Source organism: Erythranthe guttata, chromosome 4 (assembly GCF_056151865.1).
Source record: "Erythranthe guttata isolate IM_541 chromosome 4, IM_541, whole genome shotgun sequence".
NCBI classification, from domain to species: domain Eukaryota; kingdom Viridiplantae; phylum Streptophyta; class Magnoliopsida; order Lamiales; family Phrymaceae; genus Erythranthe; species Erythranthe guttata.
In genome coordinates this window covers 9,656,846-9,678,550 of record NC_142536.1, presented here as the reverse complement: position 1 = coordinate 9,678,550, position 21,705 = coordinate 9,656,846, and the positions used below count along the sequence as shown (strand labels likewise).

At 32.5% G+C, this 21,705-nt stretch overlaps 1 long non-coding RNA gene and 1 pseudogene across 2 annotated transcripts; one reads left to right on the top strand and one right to left on the bottom strand.

Annotated features, from left to right (window-relative positions):
• The first annotated feature begins 1,621 nt into the window (after nt 1-1,621).
• LOC148771101 (lupeol synthase-like) lies at nt 1,622-18,444 on the top strand (annotated as a pseudogene). The gene is made up of 19 exons (XR_016030849.1): nt 1,622-1,774; nt 1,912-2,118; nt 10,553-10,738; nt 12,831-12,920; nt 13,048-13,245; nt 13,359-13,443; nt 13,534-13,700; nt 13,801-13,989; nt 14,343-14,456; nt 14,579-14,698; nt 14,805-14,930; nt 15,013-15,111; nt 15,245-15,301; nt 15,407-15,453; nt 15,630-15,770; nt 15,876-16,053; nt 16,609-16,689; nt 17,943-18,026; nt 18,123-18,444. The product of XR_016030849.1 is annotated as a lupeol synthase-like (transcript).
• A 1,545-nt stretch (nt 18,445-19,989) lies between these two features.
• LOC148771100 (uncharacterized) lies at nt 19,990-21,228 on the bottom strand. The gene is made up of 3 exons (XR_016030850.1): nt 21,165-21,228; nt 20,709-21,046; nt 19,990-20,599 (listed from the first exon to the last, which is right to left on the bottom strand). It is a non-coding gene; the product is annotated as an uncharacterized LOC148771100 (long non-coding RNA).
• Between the last annotated feature and the right edge of the window lie 477 nt (nt 21,229-21,705).

Sequence of the window (21,705 nt, the reverse complement as noted above, 5' to 3'; positions counted from 1 at the left end):
ATCCGACCTTCCTCCGCCGCCGCCGCCGCCACTGCCCACCGTCGTTGTTGCCTATTTCGTCTTCACATAAATTTCTCTCTCTTGTTCGTTATCTCTCTCGAGTTATCTCTTTTTTTTACAGATCTGTACACCATCACTCACCGATGGAGACCACTCAGCTGCACACGGCACCGACGCGGGCTTCCGATTCTCCTTTCGAAGAGTAGACGGAAAAAGAGGAGACAAATCAGTTTTTTGAGACGTAGCAGTTTTCGTGCGGAGGCCATATTGGATGATCTAATTGTCGGATCGGGTTAATATTTTTATATAGACTTTTTAACACATCAATATACGTTCTGAATAGTGGAGATCGAGATTGGACTTCTCTAACTACATATCATATCTTAAAACAACCGCTGTTGGTTTTTGTTACTGAATAATTCGGGGCAGCTAGATTGGACACATTTTTCGTGCAATTGAACCGTTGGATGTGGCCAAAATTTGGACAGAGTATTCCGAGCATATATTTATATATTCTATACCCACAAGATTGAATTTGGTGTCTCCTATCTCCGGATATTAATCGTCAAACAATTTGGTGATATTTTTTTCCTTTTTTACTCTTCACTTTGAGCGATGTTCAATTTAAAATTTGTTCGGGTCATTTGTGTTTGATTTTGATATTCCAATTATTGTTAATTAGGCCTTTATTTGTTGAGAGGGTGTAGTTTGAGCATTATTGGATATCCGATGAGGAAACTTCGGAATAAATGGTGGCGATGGCTATGAAATATAATGTACTAGTGAAAATAGAGCAACTTGCAAGCCAAATGGCTAGAATCAGTTTTGTAGTCATATACATACGTAGTCGTATGTGGTAACATATATAGTTATATTTAAGTTTTGTAAATTCTTTTGTCTGGTTCGATTTCTCTCTCTCTTTTTTTTTTCTTCAGATCTAAACATACAATTTCAAATTTGAGCAGCAATATTCGAATATGACTATAGTTGAATATGTATGTAGTCATATTCGAATATGTTATATATTCTCATTTCAAGTTGACTTGTAATAACAAGATTCAAATTGTGATTTTTATGTGGATGTTGATTGGATTGTTTTCGTAAATAATAGGTAATCTTCGTTTGTTCTATATAATTTGATAAACATGATTGTACTACACTATATAATCGAAATTTTTAAGTTGAAAATGTAAAAAAATGCAATATAAAGTAAGAATATGACTACCGGTGATATAGTCACATATAGTCATATTAGACTATAGTCATATTCAACTATAGTCATATTCGGCATAGTAAACATGTCGAGAAAAAAAATCATTTTTTTATTTAAAAAAATATTTTTATTAAAAAATAAAAAATAAAAAAATGCTAAATAAAGTCCAAAAATAATAAAAAATAAAAAAATAAAACAATTTTTTTTTTTATCTCGCAGCAGATTTTTAGGAATTGACTAATTAACACAAGGGTAGTATTGCGAATAAAATTTCTAAGGGATTATCACAAAGAAATGTTTAAGAACCATTTCTTAGCTATACAAGGGGCTTATTGCTTATGACCCCATATCTTATATATAATCCACTCTAGCGGCTTATGTTTTAAAATTTTAAGATCTATTAAAAAAAATACCAACACTTTTGAATAGCTTATAAGCAGTTAAACAACATATAAGTTGTGATAATCTTTTTCTCATGCTTTAATATTATAAATAAGTTCCGAAAACAAAAACAAACGGATACACACTTTCTTCTGAAATCAACAGATATCTTCAGTCCTGGTATACATCTTCTCTTGCTTACTTTATTCTCATGCTCCACGTTTTGATGCATCATTTCTTCAGAGTCAAATCATTTGCTTCATCAAATTTTGAGCTCAATTTTGACTTGCAATACAATTAATTAATGATGCACGCAGGAAATAAAAATGTGGAAGCTAAAGATTGGTGATGGGGAGGGGCAATGGCTGACGACCACCAACGGCCACGTAGGCAGGCAGCACTGGGAGTTCGACGCCGAAGCTGGGACGGCGGAGGAGCGAGCCCAAGTTGAAATAATGCGGCAAAACTTCAATAAGAACAGATTCCGATTCAAACAAAGTGCTGACCTCCTAATGCGGATGCAGGTTCTCTCTCTCTCTCTTACACACACACACGCGATAAAATACAAATACATTTCCTTTTCTAATATGTATTCCTAGCAACTCCACTCGTACAGAACGCATATGCATATATTTATGGGTAATTATGAAAACCACCCTGAACTTATGCTAAATTACGAAAAATACTCACACCCATCCGTAATTACTAAAATTCCCCGGACGTTTATTTCCGTCTTACACCGACTCTCTTAAGGTGTAATATTTTACGAATTCTTTTTTATTCGAGGGAATATTCTCTAACAAATGCAGGCGTGACATTTCTATGCTACTTTTGTAAAGTAAAAAAATTCCATGATGGGGGCCTTTACATGGAATCTTTATTCTAAATAACACAATCACAACTTTTTAGTATTGTCATTACTCCTTTTAGGGTAGTTTTTGTTTTCAAAATGTAGCATTAAACAATGTCGTCTCCAATGGTAGAATTGACATATTTCAGAAAATATTCCATGGAATAAAAAAAAATTCGTGAAAAAATGGGGTCAGTGTCAGACGGTTACAAACATCGGGGGCAATTATAGATAATTACTGATAGGTGGGGGAGTCTTTTGTGATTTAGCCTAAGTCCAGGAATTTTTTCGAAATTTGCCCTATTTTTATTCTAATAATAAGTAAAATAAATAAAAGTGTTGTAAAATGGCCTATTTATCTAGCTCTTTGGTTTGTGTTTGTGGAAATTCATAAGAATGTAAATAACAAGACAATAAGAGAAAGAGAGAATGCAAGGAACAACAATCCGTAGAGAGAAAATTGTGGGATACGTGGGGAGGGAGTGTTTCTCATTTATATAGGTGGTAGCCACCGGAAAGTTACAAAGGAGTTACATGTGGAAGTTACGTAGAAGTTACATCGCCACTAACACCATATATAGATATGGGAAGTTAATAAACTAGTGGGAAGTTGAAAACCATCAAGTGGTTATGTTAGGAAACCACACATTCCATACTATTTACAACACTCCCCCTTGGGTTCCTATCAAACCACTATTGTGCTTTTTGTGTTGCCTCGTTAAAACCTTCCAAGTCATAAAACCCATTGGGAAAAAAAACAATCTCGATTAGGGAAAAGAGTACAACGCACAATCTTTTCAATCAACAAATGTTGCCTCATTAAAACCTTGTCGAGTAACTAAAACCCTGTGGGAAAAATAAACCTCGCACGAAGGAAAAAGAGTACAACAGGGCACTCGGGTATCTTCTGGATACTGAGTACCTACAGGGTACTCCCCCTCAAGTTAACTCCCCTGATGTCTACAAGGGAGCGAGCTTGTATAATCTACGCAAGTCAGCATCCTTAACATACTTTTCCAAAGTGACTTTAGGCGAAAACTTAGTGAATAAGTCAGCGTAGTTATCATGTTTCATGATCTACTGAATCATTATTGTTTGAGCTCTTACTATTGTTGATTGAAGAAAACCTCATAACTATGTTCTTGGAGTTGTCATATTTAATGAAGCTCGTCTTCATTTGCTCAATGCAGTTAAATACAATCTCTTAGGATCTTTTGTGGTAGCCAATTCACAAAAATCTCAAACATGCTTAATCATGGCTTCAGGCCAAGTGCATTCACTCACTATCTTGTGAAACAAACATCATGCATGATTTGATCTAGTGACAACCGAGGTACATTTCATAGAACCCCAAGACATAGCTATTTTCCCAATACTTAACCATGGATTGGGAACGAGCCTTTTGTGGATATGACTTCTAGTCAATGCCAATATAAACCACAAGTTTCGCCTCATTCATTGATGCATAGGGCGTGTCGGTAAGTTGAGAAAAGTCTATCTAATAAATTTACCGAAAAAGATAAATCATATCGAGTACATGGAGTTAAGCATAATAATGCATATATTGCATTTACATATGGCAATTCTGGTGCTAACACTTCCTCGTCCTGCTCCATGGGACGGAATGAATAATTGGACCTTTTCCACTTTCCAGCTCCCATAGGTGTTACTCGATAATTTCTCCTTATCCATAACATCTTCTCGATGTAATTCGATTGATGGACATAAATATAATTGACATGATAATTTTAAGTTGGCAGAGACAACAAATTAGTCTCATTTAGATTTTTGATCTTGAACTCAAATTTTCAACAATTGAGTTTCTCTTACTTGATTTCTTCAGGAGTCCAAATCAAGTTCATGTCCTTAAACATAAATTGTAGTAATGGGAACAATCAAAATCAATTATTGTTCACATATTCTCTTCCGGAGCAATTACTCACTTAGGATATTATCATATTCTTCCGGAATATTTCAAGCCTCAATTTAAATAAACGTCTCAGCCCAACTAAGTTTATGTTCCGTGGTCTGGAACTAATTGTTTCGGGGAAACATAGTCCTTTAAGGACTTTCATATAAATATTTGTATCTAGATCCCCGTAAGATACTTTGTGACCATGAATTTAATAACATTCACCATGAAAGAGTATACCTCTTTAAAATCAATCTCGGGTTGCTGAGGAAATCCTTGAACTATGAGATGAGTCTTCGAGCTCCCAATCTCATTTGCTCTTAAATCATTGTACAATAAGATGAGTCTTCTGGCTCCCAATCTCGCCGAGCTATGAGATAAGTCTTCTGGCTCCCAATCTTGTTTAATTTATGAGATGAATCTTCTGGTTCCCAATCTCATTTCATTAATTGAGTTATGAGATGAGCCTGGCTCCCAATCTCGCTTGAGCTATGAGATGAATCTTCTGGTTCCCAATCTCATTTGAGCTATGAGATGAATCTTCTGGTTCTCAATCTCATTTCATTGATTGAGCTATGAGATGAGTCTCCTGACTCCCAATCTCGTTTAAGCTATCAGATGAATCTTCTAGTTCCCAATCTCATTTGAGCTATGAGATGAATCTTCTGGTTCACAATCTCATTTCATTCCTTGAACTATGAGATGAGTCTCCTGGCTCCCAATCTCGTTTAAGCTATGAGATGAATCTTCTGGTTTCCAATCTCATTTGAGCTATCGAGATGAATCTTCTGGCTCCCAATCTCGTTTGAGGTATGAGATGAGCTTTTTGGCTCCCAATCTCGTTTGAGGTATGAGATGAGCTTTTTGGCTCCCAATCTCATTTCTTTTCTTTGTGAGTACTCACTTATATCCCATGGGTGAAATTCAAGGAGTTGTAGGAACTACTGGTCTCTACACTCTTCATTTTATCAAGGAATCAAATTCAGCTTGGATTGATTTTTGTTTTCATTTCGGCCATCATCCATTTGTTTACGCTTATCAATTGATCGAGGTTTTATATCATCACTCGATAAAAAGTTCAGTAGCTACTGTGTAGAGAAGTTTATCATCGATGATCATTTCATCCCAATACCACATCTCATTCATGCATGAATAACTAACCGAGTTTTTTCTATTCACGGGAATGGATATTAATGTCGAGGCGTCCCCCGACTTCGTCTACAGGACGAATCCATAGTCCGGAATTAGTTTATGAGATGGATCAGGTGGGATCCCATTTGTACTAGTGCTAACCGGATTCGATTGTTGGACATTCATCCACTTCCGGGGGTGAGAATCCTTTGGTCCCATTGCGCTCCCTCTCTCCTAGTAAGGGATGCAAGACTTGTTAGCATGGATTGATGGCCTACCCGTCATTGTCCTTCTAGGACATCTATCCTTGCAGGCTTATTTGAGATCTCGTCACTTTTTCAAACCATAGAATGAGTCTGGCATTATTCGCCATACACGACTTCACGCTGTTCTTCAGGAACATTAGTGTTGACATTATTTGCAGATTTAGTAGGCGTCCCACACGACTTCACGCCGTTCTTCAGGAACGTTAGTGTGGATGATCTATTAATCTATATATCAATTCTCTGTAAGAGATCTTGATGAGACACGTGGGGTCGTCTCACACGACTTCACGCCGTTCTTCAGGAACGTTAGTGTAGACGTTCTTTCCTCCCCCTAACGGCGGGAAGACAATCTCATCAAAGTGACAGTCCGCAATTTGAGCGGATAAGAGATCGCCTGTCTAAGGTTCTAAATTTAAGTTATAGATGGTGATACATATTTCACATATATCTTCTTGGATTTCTTCCAAAAAATATTGAATCATTTCATGTATGTGCATATGCTGACATATAATCAAATTACAAGCAATCGACAATTTATGCTTCTGGCATTCAAATTGTGGTTCTACATAACCGTGTCGAAAAATTCCTCTAATTTTCCCAATGCACGCTTCTGGTCGTACATGTTAGAGATGATGCACATATATTCGATTTCTTGGCTTCAATGATTTCAACATAATAACCATTAGCTCAAATATCTGTAAAGTTTAATAACGTTCTACTGGAACGTGGAGGAAAAATAACTACTTTAATGGCAAAAGTTGTGCCATGTGATAACATAATGTGGACATTACCATAACCATCTATCAAAACTACATCGGCCTCATTTAGTTATCAAAGAGGTCTTTGCTACTACTAGACATGAAATTAATAAAAATACGACTTATCTCTAAGGATAGTATGTGTAGTCGCACTATCTGCCAGACATTTATCCCCACATGTCATGTCTAGAGCGTTATATATTCTAATCACATATTTTCAGTACTTCAGGTACTAAATAAATTCATCAAGCAAACACCACTGAATAACATAATAATTAACTTAGAACACATAATGACATAAATATATGATCCAGAGCATGAACTAAACATAATCAAAATACGAATATGGTTCATAACATGAGAATATGAAGTAAGATGGTTGAAAATCAAAAATAATAAACCCGAGTAATAAAATAAACATAATGCATGAAATCAACAGTTCAATCATATCCCAGCAAGGGTTATTTGGTCAGATGTGCCCAAGTATGGAGGCTGAGTGACGGGCTATACATAGAAAATATTTGCCTCTACCAACTCAGTCTATGCTGGTGCATTATTATTTGCATCTCCAGCCCCAACGTTCCTCGCACTTCAGGTCCGCGACCAATTCTTAGATCCACTATATATAAAACATATATTTATGTTCTGATTTTGAGCTCTATTCGGATTTTAAAGTCCATATATAAATCGTTTATGAACATTTGCTCATTGCTTCAGGCAAGCGTATTGTCTTTTGGTAATCAAGACGACTAGTGAGGTTATCCCATTCTTTATGGGTACCCTTGTTTGATGAATAGTCCAAACGAAGGACTTCATCTAATTATCTCGTAATCAGAAACATAGTCTCAGCCTTCTGGGTTTTACCTAATAAATTATACTCGAAAAAAACCATTCTCAATTGCTCACTAAGCTTATGGATCTTAACATCCATTCTCCAACCAACAAAACTTTCACCAAATACATTAAGTTGGGTAAACTCGAGTTTGCTCATGTGTTTCATCTCAAATCAAATAGAATAAGGAGTATTATTGTTTTATGGGGATGTAACCTCCATAAACAATTTCATGAATATTTTGCACATATTAGAACTTCCGGTCTAATAATTCATACACCACATGTTCATACAAACTCATGGATTTCATACGATAAACCATAACGACAAACGAAATATTGCTTACCATATTTATGTCATAAAATTACATATGACAAATAAACTATACGTCAATCAAGAATTCTGAATTAGAGATTGACCAAAGTCTTTATGCAATCAAGACAATGTAAATTTGCCAAACATTAAAGACATATAGCATGCTCTAATATAGTATAAAAGATAACCAAAACCGTACAACTTGTCATGATATAAATCATAATTATCATGTATATATATCTCATACAAATTCCACGAACTAATTTGAAATGACTGAGATAGTTAATTACCAATTACCTAAACATATCCATAATGTAAAATTCATACAATCACACCGGGCACAAGTGATAATACGTTAAGAGCATGAGACAAACGAATATATACCAGATTTCATCACTTTGAATCTCAAACATTGAATCATCACATATAGCAAAATACATAGAGTCGTATAGCATGAGTGAGACGGCAAAATTCATGACAATATTTCATACTTGAACATCCGATACTCTTGCCCGATAACAAGAAATCCTTTCACATGCTCAGAGCAATTATTATATGAAATATGAAGGCATTTTAATCATACTATTCACAGAATAAGGACTACCAACCAGGCCATATTTTCAAATCATCCACGGCATAAATGAAGTAATGACTTGAACATAAAGTTTATTCATATATTTCATGCCATTAAATAGATCTATCATGCATCTCTTACGAAATCAAAATTTCAAGGAGATTAAAGTTTATTTGAAACACTTAAATCCAAATATTACGAAGAATATAATATATTTTTTCGAGATTACCGTTTCACATATAAACCTGGGTCACAAGTTCTGCAAGTAACCTTGTCCCACGAACAATTACCTTTCCACGAGCACCTCGAATTCTTCAAGTATCCTCGCCCCATAAACAATTGTCTTTCCACAATAACAACGAGCATTTCGTGCTGATAACGTGTTGTAAAATGACCTATTTATCTAGCTCTTTGGTTTGTGTTTGTGGAAATTCATAAGAATGTAAATAACAAGACAATAAGAGAAAGAGAGAATGCAAGGAACAACAATCCGTAGAGAGAAAATTGTGGGATACGTGGGTAGGGAGTGTTTCTCATTTATATAGGTGGTAGCCACCGGAAAGTTACAAAGGAGTTACATGTGGAAGTTACGTAGAAGTTACATCGCCACTAACACCATATATAGATATGGGAAGTTAATAAACTAGTGGGAAGTTGAAAACCATCAAGTGGTTATGTTAGGAAACCACACATTCCATACTATTTACAACAAAAAGTATGTACATATGAATATTGGGATAATAAATGTAAAATTTGAACTCTATTGATTAAATCTGCTGAATTATTTTGCAATAACTCTAAAGTTTAGTATTAAATATGTTCTATATTGCAACGACTAATATACTTCTTTTTAGTGTATTTTCTTTTCTTTTCCTGTAATCTGTATTACTATAGAATTGATAATATAGTAGATTTGGAAAAATATTTTCACAAAAACATTCGACTTTCAAACATGCCAATTATAATGCAAAAACCAACTTATTACAAACATAGGGTTAATTACGGTCACCCCTGAGGTAAGGTCAATTACTAAAAAAAAACCTCTTGTTTGCGTAATTATTGTCACCTCTCAACTATGCATTTACTTGCACGTTCACCCTTATGTTGTTAAATTTACATAGGGGTGCTCATCCGGTCAGTAAACAGACCGAACCGAACCGAACGAAAATTCGGTACATGCCAATTACCGAACCGGTAATTCGGTTCTATATTCAGTTTTTTTTATTTAATATTTCTATTTAAACTAAAATTAATTAAAAAAATTAAAAAAAAAACAAAATTATAAATATTTTTAATAAAATTTCGATAATTCGGTTATTTACCGAACCGTACGATAAACGGTATGAAAATTTGGAGTACATAATTTTTGGTACGATTTTGCCGAATGAACACCTCTAAATTTACCAACTGAAAAGGTTTTTTCGTAAGACAATGCATAGTTGAGGGGTGGTTGTAATTATGCAAATAAGAAGGGTTTTTTTATAATTTAACCTTACCTCAGGGGTGACTGTAATTTGCCCAACATTGTTATAATAGAAAGGGCAAATTACGGCCACCTCTTTGAGGTAAGATTAAATTATGAAAAAATCCTTCCTGTTTGGGTAATTACTCATTGTCTTACGAAAAAACCCCTCCTTCAATAGGTAAATTTGACATCGTAAGAGTGAACGCGTAAGACAATACATAGTTAAAGGGTGGTTGTAATTACCTAAACACATAAGGGATTTTATGGTAATTTGATCCTACCTCGAGGGGGTGATCGTAATTTTTCCCAATAGAAAAAATATCTAACATGTAATTTTGAAAAGATAAAATTTCCAATTTATGTTAAAGGAGACCTTAGATATAAAGAGTTTAGTGAGAGATCTCAGCAAATAAATATGACATTTCAAGTAGTTTAATTTCAAGGGAAGGTTTAGGTAGACATAGATTAGTAAGAGATATTAGAAAACAATATAAAGCGCTCAAAGAACTAACATTTCCATTTATTTTTCTTTTTTGAAATAACCAACTATACATTTCAAGTAGTACTAAAGAAGAGCTTATATAGAGAGAATTAAAGCTTTGTTAGATAGGTTAACAAACAAATATGAATTTGAAGTTATGTGCATGAAAGATAAAAGTTTAAATAAAGAGAGCTTATTGTGTTAACCTTTTATGGAATTGTAGAGCTTATTGTATAAACTTGAAGTTGGTCGTCATCGAATTATCGATTTTTGTTGAGTACTGCCTTTATTTTATTTTTTTTATTTTTTTTTTAATTATATGAAATAAGGCCATGTAATGCTTTTGAAAGATTGTCTGATGAAAAATATTGCAGCTAAGAAAGGAAAATCCACGTGGTGAAATTCCATTGGCCATAAAAGTGAATGAAGTGGTGGAAATAACAGAGGAAACAATGACAACTACACTTCGACGGGCTATTGGTTACTACTCAACCATTCAGGCTCACGATGGACACTGGCCTTCTGAATCCGCTGGTCCTTTGTTTTTCCTCCCCCCTTTGGTATGTTTCTATAAATAATCAATCAAAAATATATTTAATATATTATCTTACCTAATTAATATGTTATAATTATATGTGTGGTCATTATTTCAAAAGTTATTTCTTGCAATATTAAAATAAGTGGGACCTTCTACGTGATATTCCAGCAACACAACTCACATGAGATACGCCTTTCAAATCGCGCTACGTGTCCCAACAATAATATTGATTTTTTAATGATTTGTGTATTGTCCAAAACACCCTTATTATAAATATTTAATAATTAATATTTAAAAACATAAATAATACATTTTATGCAAAATTTATTTTGTACTATTCGTAAAAATTATTAAATCACCCGTTCAAAAATCGTTCATGTGGCATTCGAACTTGTGACACCCTTAAACCATTCGGTTAAACTCAACAATTTACAATAGCGTATTAATTGAAATAACTATGTATAGTTAAAGTTTAGTATTTTTTTATTGAATTTTATCATAAAAAAATAATAAAATTTAATTTGTAAAAATCGTAAGATTTATCTATTCAAATATTATGGCAGATTAAATCTTACAATTTACGATTTGATTCTTACGATTTTTACGAATTAAATTTATTTTTATTTTTTGTTAAAATTGAATTAAAAGGATATTAGACTTTAATTATAAATAGTTAGCTCGATTAATACGTTCTTGTCAATGGTTGAACTTAATCTATTAAAATCTTTGAAAAATATTTACAAATTGAACGGACATGAGTTCAATCGATTCAAATCTTACTATTTGATTCTTACGTATTGATGATACTAGAGTTTAGTTCACCTTAGAAAGTTGAAGTAAGATGAGCTGTAAGAGCAGAATGGATCACTGGCTTACGAGCTTGATGATCTCGAGATACCTGGGATCGTAGAACACGTGAACTAGGTCGGGGTTGATCCGGCGGAAACTCCTCCGACGCTCAAGTCAGACATGCGGATTGTAGAAATAGTTGAGAGAATATGAATTGTCGTATTGTTGAGATAATAGGGTCTCCCTTTAATAAATGAATTAAATCATTATTTATATCTTAGTTGAGATTGTCGGGTTCAATCCTTACTTGAAGGTGATTGGGCCTCGGTGGTAGTGGTCTTAAATATTGGGCTCGTGGCCCATTAAGTAAAGAAATTGTATGCACATTGGGTTGACCCAATTAGACATATCACGTATGTTAGGAATTAAATTCATTACTTTTTATGATAAAATTGAATTAAAAGATATTAGACTTTAATTATAAATAGTTACTTCAATTAATATGTTGTCAATTATTAAGCTTAATTGATTCAAATCTTTGATTAAAGTTGACTAACTGAAAGAATTTGAAATTAATCAATTCAAATCTTACTATTTGATTAAACTAAATATTAAAAGAAAAATCACAATTTAGTATTTTGAGTTTAGTTTTATTTTAAAGTAAGAAAACAAATTAAAATATATGAGTTATAATCTATTTTTTTCTAAATAGACATCTTATTTTATTTTTTCATTCGGATTTGTCACACTATCTATTTAATAACCTAAGTGAGTTACGTTGTATTAAGTCATGCATTTGTTTATATTTAATTGTGTATCTTAACTTTTATATTTTTCAATAGTAGAGTTTATTAATATTATATAATTAATGATAGATGTTTAGGGTATTGAACGGCAATTTTTTATATTTTTCAAACTTTATTATATTAAATTTGTTAATAATTTATTTAATATTATTTAATAATAATGAATGTTGCATTTAACATTTAATTTAACATTATTTAAATACTTATATATATTATCATTTGCATTATGTCTTACCAATATATAAAATAATTGTTGGAAATGTTTTCACAGGTTAATGTTCTCAATGGTTGGTTAGCAGCGTTGAATGCATTAAAATGTCCCAAGTTCAGGGTCGAGATCTAATCTTACAAAATTAACAGTAATCGGAGCATATATAGTTCATTGTAATAACTAGGAATGAATTCAAAATCCTGTGTTATTTGGAATTGCTAAAAAAACTCTGTATGAATCATCGGGAGTTTTTAAAACAAATAACTAGCATTACAAAATTTTGATTAATGCAACAAATTAAACTGCAGGTGATGGGCTTGTATATCAGTGGATCAATAAATGTTATTCTATCACCAGAGCATCAGAAGGAGATCAAAAGATACATATATAATCACCAGGTTACGTACACTTGCCACTTGGTTTTATTTCTCAAATATATATATATTTTTTCACAATGATAAAGTACTAGTGATTTTCATTTAATGAATTACAAGTTTTGATTATTAAAAATTGCTTGTGGCACAGAATAAAGATGGAGGGTGGGGAATGCATATAGAGGGCCACAGCACAATGTTTGGTTCTGCCCTAAATTACGTCGCATTAAGGCTTCTAGGTGAAGGCCTTGAAGATGGTGCTGACATGGCAGTCGACAGAGGCCGGAAATGGATACTCGACCACGGTGGTGCCGTCGGCACACCATCGTGGGGAAAACTTTGGCTCACTGTGAGATGATCCGATATTGATATATATATACATTTGTATATGTATAAATATATATGTTATGTTTAATTATTATCATATATCATATTAGTCCGTTTGCCCGTGTTTTAATTAAGGTGTTGGGCGTGTATGAATGGGATGGCTGCAATCCGATGCCCCCGGAGTTTTGGTTGCTCCCGAAATTCTTCCCTATTCATCTAGGTTTAGTATAATTATTTTGAAAATATCTAGTTTTAATTGATTCCTTAGTTTAAGGCCAAACTTTTCTAAGGTTATTTAATCCTTGTGCAGGTAAAATGTTGTCCTATGCTCGATTGTTGTATATGCCGATGTCGTATTTATACGGGAAGAGGTTCGTTGGACCTATTACGGGATTGATCCGATCCTTAAGACAAGAGATTTACAACGAGCCATACGAAGAAATAAATTGGAATAGAGCAAGAAACACTTTTGCAAAGGTTAATTACTGATCTTACATCTCATATATAGAAACAATTACATAAACGCCATTTTTGGGAAGAAATTTTTTTATTGAATTAATACATGATGTTTTATTAGGAAGATCTATATTATCCACACCCTTTGATACAAGATATGCTGTGGGGATTCCTTCATCATTTGACTGAGCCATTGCTTAAAAGATGGCCATTTTCTAAATTAAGAGACAAGGCTTTACGAACTGCCAATGAACATGTTCATTATGAGGACATGAATAGCAGATACTTTGGGAGTGCCTGTATTGCAAAGGTAACGTTTAATTATGTTAGAAAAAATAAATAAAGACAAGAGTAGTGCATGCATGCATGCATGCAGGGGAGTTAGATGCCACACCTGATTATATATTTACACTCGGGTGAATTCGAATCGTAGATTTTTTTATTAAATAACTATCCACGAAACACACATACATATGAGTGTGTGTGATTATGTGTAGATCTGTGTTTCAAATCCACCCAGTATAAATAATCAGGTACCGTGGCATCTAATTTCCCATGGAGGAAAGTTAATTTTCCATGAAGGGGAGTTTTATTAAGTATATACCAGCTACATAGCCCTCAATATATATAATATAATGTTTTTTTCTTAATTAATTAAATTAGATGGTCAGTCTAGTTGCTTGCTGGGTGGAGGATCCTAATTCCGAAGCTTACAAGCGACATCTTGCTCGTTTACCAGATTATCTATGGGTAGCTGAAGATGGCATGAAAATGCAGGTGTGTGTACATATATATCAATATATGTGTGTGTGTGATATCAATTCTGTTACACTTGTGGAGGCTTTAATTATCTAGTTTTGTTACATATGTTTCCTATTTTTTGGTTATATTTTGCATAGACTTTTGGTTGTCAAATGTGGGAAGCTGCCTTTTCTATTCAAGCAATCTTATCGGCTAATCTTTCGGAAGAGTATGGGCCAACCCTGAGGAAATCACATAGCTTCGTAAAAGCCTCACAGGTTTAATTTCATATATATATGAAGAAATTAAAAGAAAAAAAAATTAATTAAATGGTAAATAATATCATTTTTGAGGTAGCCTCAGAATTAAGATAAACTTTACTAGGTTTGCGATAACCCATCGGGAGATTTCCGTAAAATGTATCGGCATATATCCAAAGGTGGTTGGACATTTTCAACACAAGATCATGGCTGGCAAGTCTCAGACTGCACAGGTGAGGACTCAAAGTAGGTTATATATTAATATAACAACAACCATTAATTCTTGTGCTACAAATTAAATTAAATTTTAATTTTTGGCCTTATATTTTCAGGTTGCACTTTTATTCTCCCAAATGCCGCAACAACTCGTGGGAGAAAAAATCGAAACAGAACGCTTATATGATGCTGTAAATCTCATCTTGTCCTACCAGGTAGATCTAGTTGAATATTATTAACGAAATGTGACAAGATTAATTTCTTAAGATAGTCTTTCTTAACTAGCTACCCAATTTGTTTAAATTAAATACCGATTAACTCTTGTAACTTTTTCAAACATTGACACAGAGTTCTAATGGTGGTTTTCCTGCATGGGAACCTAAACGATCGCCACGTTGGGTTGAGGTAAACATGTATTAATAACTATTCAGACTGCATGGATATTTTTTTATGTCTCAAAATTAATCCGTTGAAATTTACTTTTCGAAAATAATGTTTTATCATTTTTAGAAGTTCAACCCTGCGGAATTTATGGAAGATACCGTCATTGAGCGAGAGTAAGTCCATTGTCTAATTAAGATTTATCAGCTAATATTATTAATACATGTAACATGAACACTTTGTCTCATCGGTTTTTTTTTTCAGATTCGTGCGGCATATGTTTACTAATCTCGATAAATGATAAAATGATCGAAATATATATATAACTTTTTTTTTCTATAATTTCAACTAGTCATGTGGAATGCACGTCATCAGCAATCCAAGCCTTGTCACTTTTCAAGAAGCTATATACGCATCGGCGAAAAGAAATAGTAAGGTGCATCGAAACAGGAATAAAGTTCATAGAAAACAATCAAGAGTCTGATGGTTCTTGGTACATATATATATATCTTCATTTTTTTTTCATAATTTAAATTATATTTATGTACTATTTAATTTGTCCGAAACATAAAATAAATCATTTCATATTTTTGTGTAGGTATGGTTTTTGGGGTGTGTGTTATACCTATGGGACATGGTTTGCTGTAGAGGGATTAGTATCTAATGGCAAAACTTACGATAACTCTCCTACCTTACGAAAAGCTTGTGATTTTTTGCTGTCGAAACAATTGCTTGATGGTGGATGGGGCGAGAGTTATCTTTCAAACTCGAACAAGGTTAGTAGTATTTATTGATCGCCTCATCTTAAAAAATACATTATTGGGAAGAGTTAAATACTCCACCCTTCCTATTTTATTTGTCTTTCTAGAGAATTTTTTTATTTCAAACTAATTATTACTTTAGGATTTCAAGAAGTATTTATTATGTTTTTCACAATTATGTCCTCACTCCTCACTACTCTTATGATAATTAATGGTAAAATATTTATGAAAGTGGTTTTTTAATCATTTTATTATGATTTTTCTAAAATCAATGCACATTTTAATTATTAGTTTTCTTAATATGTGTGAATTAGGCTAAAACAACAATTAAAATGGGATGGAGGAGTATTAAATATTGAGAAAGAATTAGTGGAGAAATAATTAATAAGAAGAGTATTCTTACTCTCTCTCTCTCCATATATTTCCTATAATTCATGCACACATTGATTAATTTTATTAATTTTGTAATATATTATGTTGGCCTAGATATGACAATAATTTTTTTTTATCTATCATTAGATTTTAATTAATATTATATTTTTTTAATACCTAATTAACCTGCTGGTGTAGGTGTACACTAACCTTGAAAGTAACAGATCAAATTTGGTGCAGACATCATGGGCATTGTTGTCTCTTATTAGTGCTGGGCAGGTTAATACTTAATACGCATAATCAAATTTGAACTTTGTCATAACTCGTTTTTTTTTTTTGAATTCAATTAGTATGTGCATGTGCATCCTTAATATTTTCCGATCTTTAAATTAAAATGATTCCCATGCAGGAAATTAAAATAATATTTTGAAGTTTTAATGATTGTTTATGTAAAAAGATTCGGCTTAATCCCACTTTGCACCCTTGAAACATACCATTTTGGCACTTTGCATCCTCGAAAAAAAATAATATTACTTTGCACCTCGAAACACAATAAATCATGCATAATGCACCCAAAATGAATTTTTAAAGCTAATAAAGGTAATTTAATATTTTAATGGTATTTTTTTCGATGACAAATGTCAAATGTTTTTATTCATCAATTATTTTGAAATTATAAAGTGCAAGAATAAAAATACATCTCATCAACATATTTAAAAAGTATATTTTTTATCACAAAAAAATATATTACGAAAAAAAATCATTCAGCTGTTTCGTTATCAAGTTATCTTAAAATCATATTTATTCCAAAAAACATTACTTAATATTTCCACTAGTTGCAATAAAAGATCTATCATCGAATAATTTAGTGATAAGAGTTTTTTTTTTTTTTTTTTGTAAGAAAATATAATTGTTTTCAATAATTTGGTGTGATTTTTATTTTTCCGCACTTTGTGCGCTCAAAATTAGGTTGGAGGTTGAAGAAAATAACATTTTATTGTTATTTTGTATTCCGGAAAATAAGAAACAAATAAAAAGTGAAATTGCCTTTATTATTCAATTCATGGTGCATTGTGAATAATTTAATGTGTTTTGGGGGTGCAAAGTACTATTATTGTTTTTGAAATGGTGCAAAGTGCCAAAAGGCTCCATTTTAAGGGTACAAAGTGGGATTAAGCCAAAAGATTTACTTTATTATTTTCTTACTTTTTATTTTTTATTTATTTTGCAATAATGCAAACTCGTCCTTGCGTTCTTTTAAATTTCTAAAATATTCCTCGTGCTATTTTTATTAGCATAAACCCTCTATAGTATTTTTTTTTCAGCTCACAACCTCCTAATTAATGAATTTTACAGAGTATGTTTAAACCCGATATTTCAATTTCAGGGGAGTTTTGATAATGTTAATATGGTGATACTTTTTTTTTTTTAAATAATTAGGTAACTTTAACATTTGGTGCCGAATGCAAACCCTTTATTTTTTTTTTTAATACTAATTGAAATAGCTTCATTGAAATAAATAAAAAACTCAGGGTGAGATTGATCCAGTGCCCATACATCGTGGAATAAGACTACTCATAAACTCGCAAATGGAAGATGGTAACTTCCCTCAACAGGTAATAAGTGATACAAAATAGGCATTTAATATTTCATATATTTTCAATAGAATGAATAAATAAATATCCATATTTTCCCCTTATTTTGGAGAGCAGGAGATCACAGGAGCATTTATGAAAAATGCTGTGCTCCAGTACGCATCCTCCGATATGGGCTCTTGGAGAATATCGTCGACGCTTCTTCAAGCCTAGTCCTTAAGAAATACATAAAAAATAAACTATATACTATTACGTACTACCATAAAAATAATAAAAATAAAAGTAAAAAACTACTATTGTATTACCACCATTAATGTTCTCTATTTTATGTTCAATATTTGTCAATGTTAACCTTTGTTACTTTGTATGATGATGTGCAACAATTAAACTCTTGAAATCTGAAAGCAATTCCTCAAGTTTGAAACAAATTTATACGAAATTGCTCAACGTCTCACTGTTTTCATTCTTGGAAGCACTTGAATGACGAGGTAGTGTTTGTTTGTGTGTGTGTATATATATATTAAGGTTGTAAAAAACGGTAATCGGGTCGGAGGCGGTCAGGGACCAACTCACGATTAATCGGTGCGGCGGTGATTAATCGGAAATAAATCGGTTGTTATAATTTAACCGTAAGCACCGTAGCGGGGCAATATCTTAAGAAAGAGTTTTCTCGCCTCGGCTAATCTTTTCATATTTCCACTAATTTGTTCGACCATTTTACTAAATCACTACCCGTTTTATATACCGGGAGCAACAATCTTAAGACGATATCTTTCTGAGATTTAGTAAATTGTGTTTTCTGCACACATTGGTAAACGGCATGGAGAAGAAGATAGTCTGTCAAAAATCAAGAAGTTACAAAATCAAATTGGAGGAAAAAGTTCATTTTCGGACAAGACATGAAGTCCACGTTCCTTCCCATTTTCGAAGGTGTTCAAGTCAGAATATGGAAAATTATTATTTCACAGAAGTTGTAGATAATCAAGTTACACTACAAGAAAAACTAGCTTTAACGACCAAATTTTTAGCGACGATAGACAAATAGTCGCAAAATATGTATATATAGCCACCAATAACAATATGGTTGCAAAATTGAAGTTACTTCAATTTCTTTGCGACCAAACAAGATTTGGTAGCTATAAATGGTCACTATTAGTTGTCGATCCTTGAGCGACCATGATTAGAGTCTTCAGCGACTTGTTTTAAAACGGTCGTTGTAAGTAATGTTAATAGTGACCAATTTAGTAACGAAACAAACAACGGTCGCTATAATTTTTTTAATAACTATCAACGACCAATTAATTTGGTTGCTAACGATATTTTCATAGCAAGAATGTAGCCACCAAAAATAATTTAATTGCAAATGTTAAGTTGTTTATTTTTTTACGACCAACTGATATTTGGTAACTATCGATGGTCACTGTAATTTAACAAGACTCGAGTACTAGTATAGCGTCCAAAGTTGGAGTATTTAGTGAGAATTACATTTGGTCGATATAAATAAATATTAACAGTGACCAATTTAATAACAAAAATACTGTATATATAGTTGCTACATGTCTTTTACACAAAACTAAAGTGTCTTAAAATCATTAAATTGTAAGCATATAAATTCAGCTAATTAAATTTATTTAAAAAAATGACAGAATGTAACTACATTGAACTAATGATTGGTTATGGAACTAACGTTTACACAAAATACTTGTATTATACAATAATACATATATAATAAAACATATACAATATGAATAAATTCTAACACATATATATGTTCGATCACGTAGTACCAATTCTAATAAAATCCATAAGTTGGTCAGATTCGCCATTGAACTTTAAAATTGTTCGAGCAGAAAACAAAATTGACTTTTCTCCAAAAGCTTGAAATAATGTTTCTTCGACTTCCTTCTGCATGAATAAAATAAATCAAATGGAAAATCCAAATTCAAATATATACTATAATATAATAGATTGAGATTTTTTTTACTGAACCTTGAACCTCAAGGACACTGTGGAAAAACATGTCTTCTGCAATACAGCAACAATAGCAACCATTGCTATTCTATTTTTTTTTTAGGCAGAAGAGTTCCACCGAGATCATGTCTCATTCTTCGTTGCCACCTACCCTATTTTCCCTTCCCTTTTCTTTCGTTTCTTCCCTCTGTTTCATAGTTCGCTCTCTCTCATAATTCTGATATATTTCCACTCATATTCTTGTGTACTCATAGTGTAAAATAGGAAAAAAATTTGAAATAATACGAGAAATAAATTAATAAGCGAAACTCTTTGTTTTCTAATCTCTTTTCTCCGGCGGAATGCAAACTTCCTTCGCAAAACAAGAAGTTTTTTTCATTTTTTAAAGATAATACGACACTAAAGAAAGCAGATAACCATATCATAAAAAAAACTCATAGTGTTAAGCAAAATTACCATAATTCATATCCGAATTAAGACAAAGATCCCTATGAAACATGCCCAAAATATAAACATCAACTAAATTTAAAAACTTAAATCATACTTTGCCGATGGCAATAATACGTCTCATTAAGTAAAATCCACCTCAATCAAGTTACTTCTTCATTTCTTCTTAATTAACTCTGCATGATAAAATTAAGAATAGCTTGAATAAATGCAAAAAAAATTTAATTATAAATAATTATGTTATTAATAAAATCATACCGGGATTTATTCTAGTTTTGAACTCACCAATTAGGTACGTTTATAATTTCAGCAAAGCTTTTGCCAGTCATCTGCTCCATGAATTTTACTACCGCTTCTACAGTAGTTTTCTGAATAGCCATCTCAGCTTTCGTACTTGCCAACTCAGATTGTGTGTTCGCCAACTCTTCTTCTAACCGTGCTCGACTGCTAGAAGCTTCAAAAGATGAAATAGCATCAACACCAGATACTTTTCGATTAAGACCTTTTGATTTAGCGTATGATGAATTTTCCCCTAAAACTGTTATGCAAATTTCTTCTGTGGTCATTCGATCAACGCCTTCTGGCAAAGCTCTTTGTTGTTCTCTCAATTCTTTCATTCGAACCTATTTTCAAATATGAGTCAATATGTTAATCATTTTATAGATAAATTATTTACTTTTAACACACAAGTATAATTGATCAAACAAACTAAGAAATAACCTAAATATGAATTATACTTACACTATTAGCCTCAAAATCTTTGTATGCCCATCCATTTTTAGGATTATGATATTCAACCTCATACGTATCAATATCATCGAAACCCTGTGATGTAACAATTTAAATGTTAATTTACGTCGACAAGTAAATAATTCATAGTAAGAAAATATATGACTAACTTTCTCATGTTGATGTGCTGCACGAGACTTTGTTCCCAATTTATGACTATATGTCAGTTTCTTCCTATTGCTTTTCTGAGTATTTGAAACTTTCTGTAAATATGACAAATAAAAAAAATAATGTAATGAATCATTTTTTCTAATCAGTACACTACAAGAAAAGTGACTTTTAACAACTTCAATTTAACAACGTGCTATAAAAGCATGTTGTGGTATTTTATATTTTACAACATTCTTTGAATGTATGTTGTCGTTAGCCTCAACATATCATATATTACAAGGTGCAGGTTTTGCGTGTTGTGAAACATTACATACTACAACATGCGCAAGCATCTTGTAAATATTTCCTTTGTAAGTTATACAATACAACATTTTCGGCATCT